This window comes from Elephantulus edwardii, unplaced genomic scaffold (genome assembly GCF_000299155.1).
Source record: "Elephantulus edwardii isolate Elephantulus edwardi_28Jun2011 unplaced genomic scaffold, EleEdw1.0 scaffold00173, whole genome shotgun sequence".
NCBI classification, from domain to species: domain Eukaryota; kingdom Metazoa; phylum Chordata; class Mammalia; order Macroscelidea; family Macroscelididae; genus Elephantulus; species Elephantulus edwardii.
In genome coordinates, this window is record NW_006399923.1 from 5233421 (window position 1) to 5240643 (window position 7223).

Below are 7223 nucleotides of genomic sequence, written 5' to 3' on the forward strand. Positions count from 1 at the left end.
TCTCCTGTGCTGTCCTTCTATGCTCCCAAGCATGATGGCCCTCTCCAAGGACTGGTTCCTCCTTACACATGTCCAAAATATGTCAGATGAAGCATCAGAATCTTTGTCTCCAAGGAGTAGCCTGGTTTAACCCTCTCTAGGATATACCTGTTTACTTTATTAGCAGTCCATAGTATGTATATTCAATACTCTTCTCCTGCACCACAGTTCAAAGGCATCAATTCTTCTTCTAGCCTCCCTAGTCCAGCTCTCTGATAAATAGCAAGTGATTGAAAAGAGTATGGCCTGAATCAAGCACATCTTAGTCTCCAGAGTGACACCATTGCTCTTCTGTACTCTGGAGAGGTCCCTAACAGTAGATTTTCCCACCTCAATATGTCTTTTAATTTTTTTGCATACTACTGTGAAATCTCTGAGAGAGATCTGGTGTCATAGTCCATAATTATGCTGATGTCTCTCCGGTGAATCCTCTCTGGTGATTCAAAGCCACCAGAAGCTTCCTAGGAGAAATAAAGACTTTCTTGCTCCAAGTAATTTACAGTCTCAGACACCCACTAAAGAAGGGTTTGCTATGTGTCTTCTCTGATTTAATAGCATATTTCGAGGGTTCAATTTCAAAACATGGAGATTTTTCTTGAAAATTAAATTGTAGGTAAATTAAAACAAATATCTCTATACTTTAATTCATGTCTAAAGACACTACGCTATGCATTAGAGAGCTGGACAAGAACTCAGGTGACAGAAGAGGAACTAATGTCTTTGAATTGTGGTGCTGAAGAAGAGTCTTGAACATACCATGGACTGCCAAGAAAGTAGATAGATCAGACTTGGAGAGGGTGAAACCAAGTTTCTACTTGGAGACTAGGATTTTGAAGCTCTGTCTCATATACTTTGGGCTTGTGGCCAGGAGGGAGCTGTCCTTGGAGAAGGACATTATTATGCTCAGAAGAGTCAAGTTACAGCACAGGAAAGGAAAACTCCAGATGAGAATGTTGTTCTTCTCCAAGGACCACGTGCCCCAATATGTCAGACAAAGTTTCAAAATCCTCATCTCCAAGGAGAAACTTGCTGTTACCTACTCCAAGAAATACCTAATTGTTTTCTTAGTAGTATAAGACTTGGTATGTTCAAGATTCTTCTCCAACACTATAACTGAAAGGCATCAATTCTTCTTCTGTCATCTTTAGTCATTGTTCAGATCTCTGAAGCATAACAAGTAATTACGAAGAACACGGCCTTTATCAGGTACACCTTAGTCTCTAGACTTACAGTGTTACTGTTAAGTACTCTGGAGAGGTCCTGAGAGCATAGTACCCATTGCAATTTGTCTTTTGATTTCCTGACTGCCGGTGCCAAGAGTGTTGATTGTGAAGCCAAGGATGCTGTAATTGTTAGCAACATCAATCTTTTCTCCATCTATCATGGTGCTGCCAATTGACCCAGTGGTGAATCTTTGTATTCTTGACATTGAACTTCAATCGATATTGGAGACTAACCTTCTGCAGCAGTTGCTTCAAGTCCACTTCAGTTTCAACAAGCAAGATTCTGTCATCTGAATCACATAGGTTGTTGATGAGTCATCCTCCAATCCTGATGCCACATTCCTCCTTATAAAACTCAGCTTCCTGAATAATCTGTTTTGCATATAAATTGCAACGGTATGGAAACAGGATGTATCTCTGACATACTCCTTTCCTGATTTTGAACCATGCAGTGTTTCCTTTCTCTGTCCTGATGACTACTTCCTGGTTCAAGTTTGTCAGCATTCCCAACTCAACTGAGATTTTGGAGTTAATTTTTATATTCTGCCTTTCATTTTAAAAAGTTATCTCTGTCTAAATGGTCTTGAAGACACTTTGAAACATTAATTTTTTTTGCATATCAGAACTTCTAAAACTATAATTTTCAGGATACAGAAGAAATATTATTATTATTATAATATTAAGAATGTGGATATATATTCTTTCTATGAATAGTAGAGAAGTTTTCTAATGAATCACAAAATTGTATTGTTTTAGAATAAGTACATTAAAATATTTTTAAATTTCTATTGAAATAACTGAAGAATTAACATTAAGAAAGTATATTATATTTTGATATTCACTGTGATATATATATATAAAAGAGTAGCAAATAATTTATAAAATCAATTATCTTTTCTCTTTACACATTAATATTCTCTGTAAGTTTTAATGTTCTGAAAGTCCACATCAATACTTGCTGATGGCTAGTGAAGAAACATTTTAGCATACTAAACTAGTTATTAATTGTTCTAAAAAGCTAATAATAGCTTTATGTTCTGAAAATAATTTTCAGAAAATGTTATTAATAGTCTCATTTTTAAGATAGTGCTAATTTACTCTATATGACATTGTAATCTCTGTAATAAATAGCTAATTAGAAGGATTATCTTAATTATCCTTAGCTCTGATGTTGAATAATTAAATTAATATTAAATTCATAGAAGAAAACGTATATGATTTTAGATTTGACAATTTTAAAGTAGAATAAAACAATAATAAGACGTATATTTTTGCATGTGATGTTGATTTTTGTTGTTCATCCATGTATTTTTCTATGCTGAGTTAATTTTGTTTATGGATTTCTTTTCATTAAGTTCATGATTATACTTTTAGTACTTATTGAATCTACATGTGGTTGGGTTTTTTTTTTCTTTTTTTATGTTGGTGAGAAGGTTTATCAATTTTCTTTGAGATTTTTCTCTTTATTCATGTTGTTATGTTCCATCTAGTTGCTTGTGACCCATTGTGACCTTATGTACAACAGCTCTGAATCCTGCTCTATCTTGAGTCAACTTCATTGTCTCTGGCACACCTACTCACTTTACTCTAGTAACTCAGTCAACCCATTTCATCCAGGCTTTTCCTCATTTGCACTGTCCCTCCACCTTCCCGAAGAATCAGCCCTCCTGGCAATATGCCTAAAGTATGTCATACAGAGCTTCAGAATCCTTGCCTGCAAGGAGCAGCCTGGTCTCACGTTATCCAGTACAAACCTGTTTGCTCTCTCCTTGCAGACCATGTTATATTAAATACTCTTCTCCAATAATCCAGTAATCTTCTCTTTAAAACTACCACTTAATTTATTATCATTCTCCCAAGCTTAAAGCCATCCATTTTATCTTTTCGTAGTCTTTAGCTCTTTTCTATTTGGAAGTTTTATAACTGCACCATTTATTCCCTCTATTTGCTTTGCTAACCATTGTTTGCAGCATCATTCCTTACTTTCTTCCATCATTTGAACCTTCTTCAGTAGCTCTTTATATGACTCTGTGTCAATATATTTCTTTTCTCTTTCTATCTCTAGGGTATTCATCTGGTCTGAAATGTACTCTGCTTTTTAAGGAGGGTTATTTGAGGTTTGTTTGTTTTTTTTTCCACAAGGGTGAAGCTGCTTGCTGCCTTCTTGACATTATGTGAAGTTTTTCAAGCTTTGTGTTAGTCCTTTTCTGTTGTGTCAGAAAAGAACAAGGAAACACTGCATGGCTCAAAATTCAGAAAGCAGTGGGTCAAAGATATGTCTTGTCTCCTTATCTTTTCAATCTATATGAAACAGATCATTCAAGAGGCTGGGCTTTAAGAGGAGGAATATGGCCTTAGAATTGGAGTAAGACTCAATAATCTGTGCTATGCATAATGAGGAGAACATGAAGAGTTTCCTGAAGAAGGTCAAAGACTGCAATCTCCAACATGGATTGAAGCACAACATAGAAAAGACAAATTTTCTCACTACTGAGCCAATTGACAGCATCATGACAAATGGGGAAAAGTTTGAGATTGTTAAAAATTTTAGCTTGCTTGTTTCCAGAATCAACACTCAGCACAAGCAGTCAGGAAATCAAAAGGTGGGAAAAAATTGCTTCCGAGCCTCTCCAATGAGGTAAAGAGTAATAATGTCAGTCTGGAGAGTAAGGTGAACCTGATTCAAGCCATGGTCTTAGCAATTCTTGCTATATGTCAGAGAGCTGAATAATGCCTAAGGATTACAGAATAAGGATCTATGCCTTTAAACTGTGGTGCTGCAGCAGAGTGCTGAACTGGACTGCCAGGAGGAGCTAACAGGTTTGTCCTGGTGAGAGTGAAACTAAGCTGCTTGTTTGAAGCAAAGATTTTGAAATTCTGTTTCAAAATACATTGAGTATATTACCAGGAAGTATCGGTCATTGGAAAAAGACATCATGCTTGGAAAGGTGGAGGGACCGTGCAAAAGGGGAAGTCTTTGATGAAATGGATTCATATATTTACTGGGATAATGGGATTGGATGTGTCAGAGACAGTGAGACTTGTTTAGGAAAGGACAGAGTTCTGAGCTATTGTGCATAGGGTTGTTACAAATTGCAGGTAATTCAATGGCACATAACAACAACAACATTGTGTCTAAGGTTGTTGACAGTTATTTATATTAATTTGTTAGGTTATTTTATTACTAATTTATTAAGTAGATCAATTCATTATAGGAGTCCTTTCTGTTCCTATGCAGTGGGCAAGTTCGCCTTTCCTAAAGTCCTTCAACTTTTCTCTGATCTGAAGTGATGCCATTTGTGAATCTCACCAGAGTGCTGTCCACTCTTCTAAAGTACGGAATTGTCCTTGGTCATGCATAGATTGACCTGAGACCACTTTCCACCTGTCTATCGCACTTTCTCTTTCTAGAGGGAGACAAAAGGGAAAAGGACTCATTCCTCTATGCCGATACCCTCTGCATTCTCAGATAGACTGGAAGGAATCTCTCTTGCCCACTTCTGCCTCTTCTAAAGTTTGTAATTGTTCTTGTTGGTGCTGATGCACAGAATAGCTAGAGAACAACCTCCCCCAGGATGTTACACTCACTCTGTACTGAATATATCATTCTTAGTTGGTACTTTATTCTTCCAGGTTTTAAATTTTGTTTTGTTTTTTAATTATCTGGTGTAGTGTCTATTATAATTTATATTCTTTTTCTATAAATGATTAGGGTATTAAAATGATCTTAATCTAAGCATTGTAGGAATCAATATAAAAGGTCCCACCTTAAAAAATTAGGAAAGACTTTTAAGATCTCATTAATGTATTTATAAATGTCAGCTATTATTCTATTGGTCAACCTTAGTTTGTATTTTCTGGGCCTCTTTGGGCCAAGAATAGCAGTCAGGTAAAATCTGCTCTTACTCAGTGTTGTACATTTGGGAGAAAACAAAGGCCTCCTTGTTTTCAGGCTCAGGATATACTGTGGCTGTCTTCTCCTGATACGCATCTTTCACAATCTTTTCTGCAATTTTCAGAGAAACCTCTCTAATAGTGTTCAAAGGAGGATAAAGCCAGCCTTCTTCCAAGTGTTTATCTGACACTTGCTGAGCTATAACCTTAGCAGTGGTGAGAAAGACGGTGTCCGTGATATGTCTCAATCCACAGGCAACAACGCCCAGAACCACTCCAGGAAACACATAGGTGTTGTTTCCTTGGCCTGGATACAGGGTTCGTCCATTTGGAAGAGTGACTGGGTCAAAAGGACTGCCACTGGCAAAAACTGCACGCCCCTTAGTTAGTTTATAGCACTGCTCTGCAGAACATTCTGCTTTGCTAGGTGGATTACTCAAAGCAAAAATAATAGGCCGCTTATTAAAGTCAGCCATATCTTTGAGAATTTGCTCTGTGAACGCACCACCAATTGCAGCCACTCCTATGAGAGCAGTTGGTTTTATTTTTTTAACAATGGCTTCCAGGTTCTTCATGTTCATGGGCAAATTCTTCTTTCTCCTCCATTAAGGAAGCACGTCCCTTGACTATTAATCCTTTTGAGTCAACCAGCCATATCTTTTTGATGACTTTCTCTTTCGGCAAACCTTCTTTCTCCATGGCCATAACAATCAGTTGAGCAATTCCTAAAGCAGCCTCTCCAGCTCCCTGGAACAATATTGTCTGATCAGACAATTTGTTCTTGGTTATCCGAAGAGCGGCAAGAAGCCCTGCAACAGTGACTGAGGCCGTTCCTTGAATATCATCATTGAATGTACAATACTTGTTTCGATATTTTTTCAGGAGACGAAACGCATTCATATTTGCAAAATCTTCAAACTGAATAAGGCAATTCATCCCATACTTAGAAGACACTGCCTCCATAAATTCATCCAGAAAATCATCATATTCATGACCTCTCACTCTCCTCTGCCGTAGTCCGATGTAGAATGGGTCCTTAAGTAACTCCTCATTCTCTGTTCCCACATCGAGAGTGACAGGCAGACACTCTTGGGGGTACATCCCCCCACAAGCGGTGTACAAAGCCAGCTTTCCCACAGGGATGCCCATCCCGTTGCAGCCAAGGTCACCCAAGCCCAGAATACGCTCTCCATCAGTCACCACGACAGCTTTGATAACGTCTTCCGGCCAAGCATTAATAAGTGAAGCAACGTGCCCTTTATCATGGATGCTTATAATGAGACCTCTTGGTTTCCGAAATGCTAAACTATATTGTTGACAAGCCAGACCTACTGTTGGAGTATAAACAATTGGCATGAATTTCTCAATGTCAGACATCAGTACTCTATAGAAGAGCTTCTCATTTCTGTCTTGGAGATCCATTAAGAGAAGATATCTGTCAAAGTCAGAGTTCAACCGCTCGAAATTCTTTATTACTCGAAGGACTTGGACATCCTGATCGTTGAAGGCTGGTGGCAGCAATCCATGAATGTTCAATTGTTGTCTCTCTTCCAAGGTAAAAGCTAAGTCCTTGTTGAGGTGGGGGTTCCGCATCACCAGGTAGCCACGCTGGTGGTTGGAGTGGCGGCGAGGGGCTCCAGGATCCATGGCTGGATGGCGGCTCTGAGCGGATGGGGTGGGGGTGGGGGGCACATGGTACAGGAGTGCTGCGGCGGGTGGATGCAGCCTGGGCGCGCGCTGCCTGCAGCGGCCACACCTGCAAAAGCCCTGTGGCCAGGGGCGGCTGTGGGGGGGCATGAACAGGCGACTGTGGTGGAAGGAGACCACACAATGCTTGTCCACATTTCCCTCGCCACGCTGGTATCCACAGTCCCGCAGCTACTCTTCCAGGTTTTTATAAATGCAAGAAAGTCTGCCGTTAGGGACCTCTCTAAAGTACTCAAGAGCAACGGTGTCTCTCCGGAGACTAAGGTGCGCCTGATACAGGCCATGGTTTTTGCAATCACTTGTTATGCATCAGAGAGTTGGACAATGACTAGGGAGGATAGAAGGAGAATTGATGCCTTT

The 7223-nt window shown here is 39.2% G+C and overlaps 1 pseudogene; it reads right to left on the reverse strand.

Moving 5' to 3' along the window:
• Positions 1 to 5092: 5092 nt before the first annotated feature.
• LOC102877188 lies at positions 5093 to 6803 on the reverse strand (annotated as a pseudogene).
• Positions 6804 to 7223: the final 420 nt, after the last annotated feature.